This window comes from Leptonychotes weddellii, chromosome 6 (assembly GCF_054177405.1).
Source record: "Leptonychotes weddellii isolate Sample4059 chromosome 6, ASM5417740v2, whole genome shotgun sequence".
Lineage (NCBI taxonomy): Eukaryota > Metazoa > Chordata > Mammalia > Carnivora > Phocidae > Leptonychotes > Leptonychotes weddellii.
Window position 1 is genome coordinate 78,429,297 of NC_138374.1, and position 12,888 is coordinate 78,442,184.

The 12,888-nt window shown below is 43.5% G+C and overlaps 1 protein-coding gene and 1 long non-coding RNA gene across 3 annotated transcripts in view; both read right to left on the minus strand.

Annotated features, from left to right (window-relative positions):
• The window catches only part of ENAH (ENAH actin regulator), a 137,625-nt gene that overhangs the window by 81,546 nt on the left and 43,191 nt on the right, over window positions 1–12,888 (minus strand). The gene's annotated exons all lie outside the window — the stretch shown is intronic.
• On the minus strand, window positions 187–11,686 carry LOC145721997 (uncharacterized). 2 transcript variants are annotated; one of them, XR_014146039.1, is made up of 3 exons: window positions 3,670–11,686; window positions 3,550–3,597; window positions 187–3,451 (listed from the first exon to the last, which is right to left on the minus strand). It is a non-coding gene; the product is annotated as an uncharacterized LOC145721997 (long non-coding RNA). The 2 variants fall into 2 exon arrangements; XR_014146038.1 differs by lacking the exon at window positions 3,550–3,597 and having other exon boundaries at window positions 187–3,543.

Genomic DNA, 12,888 nt, shown 5'->3' on the forward strand with positions numbered 1-12,888 from the left:
ATCGAGTCCCACATCGGGCTCCCTGCTCGGCAGGAAGCCTGCTTCTCCCTCTCCCACTCCCCCTGCTTGTGTTCCTGCTCTTGCTGTCTCTCTCTCTGTCAAATAAATAAAATCTTTAAAAAAAAAAAAAAAAGAAAGAACTGAGGCAGAATACTGTAGGATCTCGAAACTTTTTCCCCCACAAAAATCTATTCCAGGAGGGCTGTGCTTCTGGCCAAGTAATGGCCACATGAGCTCCTTCCCAAATGACCCTCCCATTGATAAGGCCATGAACTCTGGGTAAGATGTGCAGAACAACAATCCCAAAGTGCTGAAGAACGATGGGAAGGGAGTCAGCTCTGGTAAGAAAAGGAACGATACGGGAAGAGACCCCTGATTTTTAGAGCTTTCAGCCTGAGGACAGGTCCCAGAGTCAGTGCTCCGTGGCAGATGTACCCCAACAGAGAACGCCAGTCTTTCTAGTTTAAAGAAGCAAAAGCTATAGAGTTGAGGGCAATCCAAGGTGCTGGAAAGGTGGAGGATAATTCTAGGGAAACAAAGCGGGTGGAGGAAGGCAGGCTAGATTCGGTGTACACACTCTGCCTACATCTCCTGGTGAGCCCTACAACGACGCATGTGCCGGCACTTTCTGAGCAGAGCGCCCAGCTAAGGCTGACAGGCTGGAACTGAAACACCACCGGCTGCCAGAGAGACTGAACGTGCAGTTTAAGTTCAGCCAAGCTACCGGCCTGCAGGAGCAGCATCACCAACACCCTTCAGAGCGCCGCAACGGAGGCCAGAGGCTCTGCAGCGTATCCCGGACCAGGTCCGTCAGTCCGTGAAAATGCGCAGCGGAGTCCAGAGAAGGGACAGATACGAGAGCCCAAGCACAAGATGAAGGTGAGCAGTGCTGGACTGAAGCAGCTCCTAAGACGTGTTCAATGACATAAAGTACATGTGCTTACAATGGAAAGACAGGAAGTATCAGCGAGAAATTTCCACTACCAAAAAATATTTTTTTCTTTATTGTTAAGATGATAATTCTCTGGATGGCTTAACAGAATGGAGATGGCAGGGGAAAGAATTGGTACACTTTACAATGTATCAGTAGAGATAACCCAATATAAAGATGAGAGAGGAGAAGAGACTGGGGGAAAAAACAAGCAGTGGTTCAGGGACCTGTGGGGAGTAGCAGCGGGTCTAACATACATGCAGGAAGAGTCCAGGACCAAAAAAAAAAAAAGTGAAGCATAAAAAAACACAGACGTAACCACCCACAGGCATATTATAGTCCAAGATAAAGAGAAGGGCTTGAAACACCAGAAAAAAATGAAACATCACATACAGGAACAATTCAGACACCATGGACTTCTCTTCAGAAACAATCGGGACCAGAGGACAAAAAAACACGAATGTCAATCCATACCTCACACCACGCAAAAAAAAATTAGTTGAAGACACATCATGAACTTAAACATACAAGCTAAACTCAGAAAGGTTTTAGAAGGAAATAGAGTGTCCCCATGAACTGGGTGCAGGCAAAGTTTCAGCAAAAATCATAGAAGAAAGAAGTCGGCAAATTAAAATTTACTCTCATCAAAATACACCTTTAAGAAACTGTGTATGTATGAATATTAATTATAGCTCAATAAAGTTGTTACAGGAAGAAAGGAAGAAGGGAGGGTGGAGGGAATGTATAGGCAAGGAGCAGAGAAGGAGAAAAAAATACAAAACAAATCTGGCACGTATCCAGGATCTGTTTTTAAAACTACCACTAAATACAGATCTTCCTCGACTCATGATGGGATGGGGTTACGTACTGATAAACCCATTTTAAGTTGAAAATGCTCTAAGTTGAAATACATTTCATACACTTGACTTCCTGAACTCCTAGCTGAGCCTCGCCCACCTTACCCGTGTTCGGAACACTTATATTAGCCTCTAATACAAAGCCTGTTTCAGTCAACTGTGGACTCTCTCCCGTAACTTACACAACACAGGACTGGAAGTGAGACGCAACACGGTTGTGTGGACACAGCATGGCCGCGTCAGTTGCTGCCCCCGCGCTGGGGTGGCTAACAGACCTGGTGAGTGCCCAGACCACCACAACAGGACAACAGGTAGTTGTGGTCCGTTCACACGATGCCCTAGCACCGAGCAAGAAAACAAAACAACTGGGACCTGCGATACCCGCCGTGAAGGAAGACTTAAACGCAAGTCCGCATTCCGAGACTCCTAACAAATGAAGTTCTAGAACCGGAAACGTGACTTGATAGTAGAAAGTGAGAAGAGCAGTTATCCGTCGGGGGAGAAGGATAAAAGCCAGGATGACACCCTCTTCCCCACAATGTTGTGTGTCTTGAAAGGGGTTTGGGTTACATGGGTGTGTGCATCTGTCAACTCACCCCACGGTTTATTTCACTGTGTATATTTTGCCACAAGAGGAAGGAAAACTATTACTGGGCCCTGGTTAATGGTATACATACTGAATACCTAAAACACCGTGCACTGGTGACTGTCCCTTACTTCTTGGACATTCATCTCAATCAATGATTTATACACACACACATATCTGTAAACGGATAAATGGACAGGCATGTGATGAAGCAAGTCCAGGAAAGTATTAATGATCACACAGATGGTTGCCAGAGGTGGGGGGTCGGGAGGAGCAGGGTATGGAGGGGGTCAAAAGGCACAAACTCCCAGTTAGAAAATCAGTCCTGGGGGTCCAAAGTGTAGCATGGCAAATCTAGTTAGTAAAAATGTCTTGTATATCTGAAAGTTGGTACAACAGTAGATCTTAAAGTTCTCATAAGACAAAAATATTTGTAACTGTGTGCAGTGACATATGTTAACTAGATTTACTGTGATGATCAGTTCCCAACATAAGCATCAAATCACTATATGCTGTACATATGAAACCAATATGTCAATTATATCTTGATAAAAAAAGAAAATATATATACCCACACACATACTTTTTCTTCACATTTGTGCCAAAATCCAATCAATATATAAATTTCACACTGCTGAAAACCAAAATCCTGAAGAATGTTAAAAAAATGTTAATGTTAAAAAATGTTAATGGTAGAATCTAGATTGTGGGTATACGTATTTTCACTGAATAATTCTTTCATTAATTCTTTCAACTGTTGTGTATGTTTGAAATTGCTCATAATAAACTTGTGGGGAAGGGGGACTAAGCTGAACTAAGTATTCACGCCTCTGTGGCGTTCTCTATAAAGGAGCTAATTTTGCACACACTTCATACCTGTAATGGAAATTATGCAAGAACAGTACATTTTTAAAGCTTTGTTAATAAAAAGGGAAGACAAAAGACTGGCATGTTTTATTTCTCCATATTCATTCAAATAAGAATTCTAAAAGTTTTAAATTGGATCAGTTTTGAAACAATGTGTAGATGAAATGAAAATAATTAAAGTCTGGCAGCAGTGTAGTGACTAATCCCTTCCTGTACACACACACACACACCCAGGCTTCCCGAGTCCCACAGCTCCACACACACACACACACACACACACAAAGGCTTCCCGAGTCCCACAGCTCCACACACACACACACACACACACACCCCCAAAGGCTTCCCGAGTCCCACAGCTCCACACACACACACACACACACCCCCCCAAAGGCTTCCCAAGTCCCACAGCTACACACACACACACACACACACACACACACACACACACACCCCCAAAGGCTTCCCGAGTCCCACAGTTCCAACAGTAGCCGTAAGCGCCATAAAGGAATCGACAGCCCATCCTTCTCTCCTGAGCTCCAAACCCACACAGACAACCACCTAGCATGTGTTTCTACCTAAATGTCACAAACATACCTCAAAATACCACCTCTTTTCTTCCCTCACCCCGTGTACTCCTCCCTCTATTTCCCATACCAGCGGAAGGGTACCGAAGACCCTGCTGTCTGGGCCCAGATAGAAAGCCCGGCCCCCAACCATCTCCACCAGCCCCCTCTTCCTTCTGTCCCACTCACTCACTGGTGCATTCTTTCTGTCCTGGATTACCGTCCTCTCTCCGGCCGCCTGACAGCAGCCCCAGCACAGGCACTTCGAACAAGGAGAAGCATCCAAATAGTACCCAGAAAATGTACCATCCCACTATTTCCCCATAGGAGACTCTAGTTAAGGTTATTTTAATTAGGACTTTTACAAAACAGATTTACATTTCTGCTGGCTTAACTAATGTTATTTTCAGGGAAACTGTGAAAGACAGTTTATTATTCACATCACCTCATCAGTTTCATGGTTTAAGGCCGGTAACACCGAGATCTTAGATTTCCTTCCGGAACTAGCTTGAGGTCCACATCCATCACCCAAATCATCGATACACAAACTGGGCGCTTCTCCCTCCCAGCGCCCGTAGTTGGGCTTCCAGTCTCTCCCTGAAATCACAGCAGTGCCGGAGCCTGCAGAGCGGGTGTCTAGATGCACCGGAGCCCGCAGAGGACCTCCCCAGCGCTGGGCCTTGCTGAGCCTCAGTTCACTCCCCTCTAGAGCGAAGAGCATCGGCCACGTCAGAGAACAGTCCTAAGAGCACGAGCACGGGCGTCACGCGCTCCAGGGGTCGCACACGGTGAGTAGCCCACGATGCTCACCACTCTTCCTACCACAGCAACAGCACTGGGGTCAATGAGGGCCGCAAATAAACGGCGCTCCAGAATCGCAAGTGAGCACTCCACCACCACGGAACAATGACAGCGCCCCCTCAGCATGTGACGCGTGGACAAGCCGCCTGAAGGTCCGCACCGTGGGCGGAGTCATCCCCTGACAAACTCGGGGCTCCCCACTCGGCCAGCCCGGTGCGTGCGTGGGGTGAGCGTCACCGACTCCCTATCATCTGTGCTCAGTGGGGCTCACTTCACGTGTGGCCACTGAGGCTACAGGGGATGTCTGTGACTCGGGAATTCAGCACGGCCTTGAAATGTCACCAGTGCCCTGCCTCAAAGGCTGCTGCCTAGTGCATCTCTCCGGGGCTAGAACACAACCCTCACTTCTTGTTTAAAATGAGCTGCTACCGCATGTGACCTAACAAGGGTTATGACCTCTCCAAGTCCTACCAAGTTGCCTTCCTGTTTTTAGTATTTGAATTAAAAGTCAACTTAAAACAAGATATATGTGAATATAACATCCAAGTACTTTGAACACTGAGTCAAACTACATCGACTATAAACGGATGCTGCTCGTGCTGGAAAATAACCAGCTGAGGCAAGCCTGGTTTTCCTATCATCCTAAGGAAACCCTTAATTTTCCAAGAGTACTTCTTAGACATTCATGGGTCCAGACCAGATATTTATACAGTTTGGCAAAAATACTCAACATTCACTAGCTGCCAACCCCTGCTCAAAACGACTTCTTACATTGTGAAATCCTATCCTGAATTCTGGCCTGTCCACCACAGCTGGGAAAGCACATTCTCACCTCTTTTCCGTAGAAGGATCCTCCACACAGACCAGCACTCCAGCCCCTACACACGACAGGCCAGATCACTCAGCACAATGAGCTAAATCAAACAAGGTCAGCATACCTCAGTTCTGGGAACTAGACTATACGACCTCCACACAACACAAACCCCAGAAAAGACTCCTGGACCATTATCTGAGATGGCACACAGTGGACCTTCAACACACATACCCTACACGAGTCTGGGAGCCCTGAAGAGCCTACAGCCAACACAGATCTTGCAAGTTTCATATTAAAATTCAATGAACATTTTGCAATTCACTCCATCATACAGCCAGTTTTAGTATGTTCTCTCCCCCAAAATCTTCCAGTAAAATGGACACTCCAGGTAGGTATATCACATTCACCTGGTCTGCTCCACACGCTGGCACCCCACAGCCTGGCCCCAAGGGGGTACAAGTACCCCAGTACGAAAAGGCAGAAGCACCCAAGAGTGCTGTAGTGCCCCAGGAGGAAGCCTGAATTTCAAGGCCTTCACACCAAAGCCTCCCACAGGGCCGGGGAGGGGGCATGATACGTATAGATGGGAAGTCAGCAGTCATGTGTCACTGAGACAACAGAACAAACATGATAAAAGCAAAGAGTGACTTAGGCGTCACTAGCATATGATGTTTTGTTCACACACTTTGGCAGGGTGTTCAGAATGTAATTATAGCACAGCATGATCGAAGGGAATTACTGGCCGTCATCTTAAAACCAGCAGCCCGCTTTTACCTCCAGAGATTTCAGAAGGGTCTGTCCTATGCCCTACAAAACATTCAAACAAGGTGGAGTGGTAATTATTACATGTTTAAGGAAAAAAAGTGCTTGATGAGAAGGCCTCCATGCTGTGCTTTTCTGATCTTCTGGGCAAAGCAGAGTTATCGATCAGTGGTTGCCTGCAGGCAAGACAGTTCGCTGGAACCTGCTGGAAGCACACCTGCGATTCTCACACAGTCTCAGCTGTAAACTTCTCTTCCATCTACCTGAAGAAGCTGAAATGGGCATGCATGCAATAAAAGTGTAGGTGAGGCGAGTTTATTATCCTGAGAACCAAGCACATTGCTTCTCTGGTACCCTGCTAGATTCAACGTTTAGGGGCAATTTGGTCTTAAATGGCTGTAAAAAGTGACAAGCCACGCAATCTTTATTTTTTCAACTTCAGTGACGACATTTTCAAGCAGAGCACAAAATCTATTTCTGGAATTTTTTTTTTTTTAATTTTATTTATTTATTTGAGACAGAGAGAATGAGAGACAGAGAGCATGAGAGGGAGGAGGGTCAGAGGGAGAAGTAGACTCCCTGCCGAGCAGGGAGCCCGATGCAGGACTCGATCCCGGGACTCCAGGATCATGACCTGAGCCGAAGGCAGTCGCTTAACCAACTGAGCCACCCAGGCGCCCTATTTCTGGAATTTCCTCAGGGAAATTACATCATGACAATCTACTAACTCCCGTCATTCCCACTGAGGCAACAGTCTCTTCTCTCCATTCTGTTAATCGTGCTATTTGTTGCTGAGTGTCTGGAAAGCCTTCTTCATCTGACCACCTTGTTAATAAGCACTGCTGCTCCATCGTACTCCCAGGTCACACCCAAGCTGCCTTCTCAGACCGGCCACTTCCCACACCAGCCCTCACATAGGTATGCGAGAACCACCAAACTCCGGTATCACCCTACCCCAGATGATTCCCACCGTATTCCCACAATCTGTTAACTAGACCCGGCGTCCCAGCATAGAGAGCTGCATCACCTCTACCCACAGTGTTAATACTCGAAGCATATTCAAGTACTTGCTGAACACCAGATGAGCAAATGAATGTACAACATCCACATGAACCACAGCCCACCACTATTTAATCTTTTCAAACTTTTTTAAATTAGAGATCACCTTACAGAAATAACATGCCACTTTGTATCTGAAGTCAACTGGGGTAAATGTCTCTTACTTTACATCTTTGCTAAAAGTATAATCCATGAAGGTTAGATACTATGCACTAAACAAATATACAGAACTGATACAATTTAGGAAAAATAGGCATATGGAAAATAACATATACAGTGTCAGATCTATTTCACTGAAGCATGGGAGCAACTCACTCTTAAAACAACCACATTAATCATGGCACAAAGATTCAAACTAAATCTTTCTACTCATCAATTAATTTTAACAAGATGAAGTATGAAACTGAAGTAGATTTAATGAAATGAATCTTGACATGAGTAGGTAGGTGGTCACTCTTACTGTAGCACCCAGCAAAATGAGGGACAAGTACTCTCGACTTCTGCCCAGTCTCCAAATCATGAAATGTGCTTTGTCATGACAAATGGATACCTAAAATACCACACGTGCGGAATCAGAACATTCTAACGTATGATGCTCCTACCCGTATTCTCATGGGTTAGCTTAATCTCTTAAATGTGTAGCAGCTGACTATCAGCTGGCATGGGACCTAAATCCTGACCCTATTTCTCAAAGTAATTCACACAACATCTCCAAGCAACAGCTGTGTTAACTTTTATAGTATACCTAAAAATGTAAAGTTCAAACACTAAATGAATCTCATCTAACATTTAGGAATATGACTGAACAAAATACAGTCAATTCATGTTAAAGAAGTAATTTAGCAGAAGGCAACATTCAAAATGATGAGTAATCCAATTCATAAAAAATAAAAACGTTTTGGGGCTGCATTTTAATTTTAGAAGTGCCCTCCTTTTTCCTCAAGATATATAATGCCTGCAACTAACCACACTCAGAGTATTCTTTTTATTATTATCTCCCTACTACTAAAGAAGATATTCCATTTGGCAAAAAATTTAGAAACTATAATTTTCTCAGTATCTTGACATAATTCTCGGCCCTCCCACAACCGTAACTGAGACTTTTCTGAAGCTGCCTCACTATGTCATGCCACCTTTTAATACTGTTAACTCTGCAAGTCCCATTGCTCGTGAGACCAACAACTACGTCTCACACAAAGTAGTCCTCATTGAAAAACCCAATTTTCAGGTACTTTTTCCCCTCAGTGACAATCACAACAGGGACCTATACTGTCCGAACCGGTCCCTCTACCAGTCAGACCTGCTGCTTGATCAGCAGAGAATCTGGAGGGCTCACGTTGAGCTCAGCCCTCCTGGGTCTTCAATTTCCTGATCTCTAGAATAAAAGGGTTCCTGAAATTACCCAAGTCATATCACAAAATAAGAGGACCACATACAGCCCTAGTAATGCCGTACAACTTCAGATGGGGGGTTGGGAGGCCTGGCTTCAAATAAGGCTTTTCCAAGAAGTTTCACTATTTAAATTTACCAAACAGCATTAAATTATGCTACAAGAACAACAAAGACTACAAATATTCTTCTCCAATTATTAAGCCTGAAATGAGTAACTTAACCTATTATGTTGCTCTACATTAGTTATAACAGTTTCTAGGAAATTTTACTTACTTGGTCTAGGATTATGGTTCAAAATCTGATCTTCTAGATAGCCATTTCTTTTCAGAAGCCACTAAATAAAAACATAATCAGGTGAGGGGAGCCTGGGTGCCTCTGTCGGTTGCGCACCTGGCTCATTTCGGCTCAGGTCATGATCTCAGGGTTGTGAGATCAAGCCCGCCCTTGGCCTCCACGCTCGGTGGGGAGTCTGTTTAAGATCCTCTCTCCCTCTCCTCCTCTCTCTAAAAATAAATAAATACATCTTAAAAACATAATCAGGTGATACAGACACAAGCTGAGTGGCAAAGGGTTAAAGATCATGGTTTATCTCGCAGTTGGACAGGCTGTTCTTCACACAGCTGCCACCTTAAGACTTCCATCTCTCTCTCTAATGTTCAGATGAAAATTAAGCATCTGACCAGTGAGATAAAAATGGTAAATAAGTTGAACAAATGGACACAGCTGTTGGTGGCACTGTTTCTGTCATTCCGATGAGCGCCGTGGGGCAGAAGACTTATGGGAACCGCCCCCCCATCTCTCCCCTCCGTTCTCCCCCACTCTGGAGAACGCAAGAGAAGCCCTCCAGTCACGCCCTGGACACCACTCCTATCCAAAGCAGCCACGCGTTTATGTTTCTGTTCCGGAAAGAGACAAACATCCCGCCAGGGGTGACATAGGACAATTTAAATCTCTACCCAGAGAGACTCTGCACTCTGTAACGGTAGTGCCTTGAACAACGCTAACACTGAAACCCAACCTGTAACCCAAACCGGAGGACCCTATACAAAATAATCTTTCTTCATCAAAAAGGTCAAGGTTAAGAAAGACTGAAGGAGCTGCTCCATATTAAAAGATACATGATAATGAAATCCCACATGCCATCTTAATCGACTCTTGGACTAGGAAATACGGTTTTCTTTTGCTACACTAAATCTGAACAAATTTTCGTAAATAATGCATTAGGTCCACAAGGTATATTCTAAGATCATATTCTGTGGTGATCCAGATCTAAAGTCAACCTGTCGAACTTTTCATTTAAACCTTTACTTTTTAATCAGTGGCATTAAGAATTTCCCTCTATGTAATATTTTTTTACAATTACTATCTAGTTATATGCTTCCCAAAGACCTCCATCTTCACAAACCTCTGCAAGGTCAGTACTCTTAATTCCTTTTTAAAGATATGGCAGCAGCTGCAAAAGCCTGAAGGAACCAGAGAAGAACGCCCAGCGGGACCCAAAGCCCCTTCACACATGGTCTGTTACACTCACGTCCCATGCGGTCAAGTTCACAGAGAATGAAGGTGCTTCTCTTACAAGAGTATTCCTATATGCTCATACATAAGTGTCAAAACTTTATTTGTAATTAATTTACTTTAATCATTTAAAAAGAAACTATAAATTATACCATCTCTTGCTGTCTTCTAAGCTAACCCCACAGGAACAGGAAAGTGAGAAAGAAGGAAGGAGGAAGAAAGGAAAAAGGAAAAAGAGAAAAAGAAAAGGAAAGACAGAAAGTATATCCATAATAAAAGGAACTAAAAACCCCACATAACATCAGTTTCTGTGGGCAAGGGGAGGCCTCACAAGAACATGAAATGTAATAAGGCACTTGTCTCATGAGAGAAGGTACAGTCTTTGGGAAATTTTTAAAACCAACAAAAGTAAATAAACATACACGTTTTAGGTTAAGAGCAAATGGTGCTCAAGCACACGTGCATGCACACAAACTATAACTTTGAAACCAAAGGGGGAAGAGTCCATCTATCCAGGGGAAGGCAGGAGAGGCAAAAAAGAATAAAAGGAAAGTAAATGATATAAAAAACGATTAAAAAATTGATATAAAAGAGCTGGAAAAGCAGTAATGCCAATAAAATATAAAGGTAAAGCAAAATTACAGAAGCATGGTAGTTAACAGAATAAAACTACTATCCTATAATAATACTTGATTCATGTAAAAATCAATGGATGCTAAACACTGGGTTGCAGTTGCTGGATATGCATTCAGACTCAAAGCATCACTCCACAAAGTACTTATTAATAATGAAGAGATGTGATTCCACACCACCTTACCAGATGATCAAACCTAACATCCCAGCATTGGAGACGACAGTCATCACGGGCCTCCACATGATGGGCTGGAAAACATCCCTACGTAACAGAAAACTCCTGCCTCAATGGTCAGCCTACACGTACTCAAGCAGAAACAATCCTGCACCTGGCCAGGACTCCTCAAAATGGCAACAGCAAGACAGGAAAAAAGGCTGAAGAACCATTTTCAGCATCTAGATTACAAGAAACCAGAGACAGGTTGGACAGATGGAACTGATGAATGGAGTGAGGGGAAGAGCAATAAAGAACGTGTCTGGTAAATTTAAGGAACTCTGGGTGAAGAGAGCATGTTAGAAAACACAGCATCGAAGTTAAACACCAGTCTGATAACTTCACTGTGATGACAGAGCAAGGTGCCCATGTTGTTCACATTCGGGGGAACTGCGTGCAACTCCCAAAGGATGCACCAAACACACAAAGAAAAATTAGAAAGCAAATATGAAAAAATATTAACTACTGGTGAATCTACATAAAGAGTACATTAATTTTCTTTGGAACATTCTTGTAACTTTGAAAATTTTCCGAAAAAAGTAAATTTGAAGGAATATAAAGATATATAAAGAGGGGGCGCCTGGGTGGCTCAGTTGTCAAGCGTCTGCCTTCGGCTCAGATCATGATCCCAGGGTCCTGGGATCGAGCCCCGCATTGGGCTCCCTGCTCCGCGGGGGAAGCCTGCTTCTCCCTCTCCCGCTCCCCCTGCTTGTGTTCCCTCTCTTGCTGGGTCTCTCTCTGTCAAATAAATAAAATCTTTAAAAAAAAAAAAAGATATAAAGAGGTTATATACTGATGAAAGCAGAAAAATAAGGTCTATCCACCATGAACACATTCACTCTACACAATATACCTTGAAATATCTCTAACAGAACTGTAGGGAAAAAAAAATTGACAATTATTCTTAATTGAATCTACTGTTCAGAATGGACAAATCAAGCAGACAAAATATAAGCAAAAACATCAAAGTCCTGAACAACACAATTAGAAGGCTCGAATGAGAAATACACAGACTGCCACCCGAATAAAAGAGAAAATACGCAGGTTTTCTAGCATATCTGAAATATTTATACAAATAAGCCATGTACTGGGCAAAAGGAAGCCTCATTAAATTCCAGAATCTATCTTATAGATTATGCTCTGATACAATGCAATAAAATCAGAAATAAATAATAAAATAACTACTTAAAAATTCCCAAATTTGGAAACCAAAAAAAGTATAATTACATAACCTTGAGGTTGAAAAGGAGATCGATAAAAGAAACATTTAGAAAACATGTGTTAGAGCAAAGGCAGAACTTATGAGGAAAATACATGGCTTTAAACACATGTATCAAAAAATAAAAAAGGTTGAAAATTTTTAAACCAAAAGAGAAAAACCAAACAAATAAAAAGGGAAAAACGAGATAAGCAGAAATCAATGAAGATATAGACCAAGAGAACTGAGAAAATTAACACCAAAAACTGTTTCTTAATACTAACAACTCCCTTGGGGCGCCTGGGTGGCTCAGTCGGTTAAGCGTCTGCCTTCGGCACAGGTCATGATCCCAGGGTCCTGGGATCGAGCCCCGCATTAGGCTCCCTGCTCCGCGGGGGTCCTGCTTCTCCCTCTCCCACTCCCCCTGCTTGTGTTCCCTCTCTCGCTGTGTCTCTCTCTGTCAAATAAATAAATAAAATCTTTAAAAAAAAAAATACTAGGGGCGCCTGGGTGGCTCAGTTGGTTAAGCGACTGCCTTCGGCTCAGGTCATGATCCTGGAGTCCCGGGATCGAGTCCCGCATCAGGCTCCCTGCTCGGCAGGGAGTCTGCTTCTCCCTCTGACCCTCCTCCCTCTCATGCTCTCTGTATCTCATTCTCTCTGTCTCAAATAAATAAATAAAATCTTTAAAAAAAAA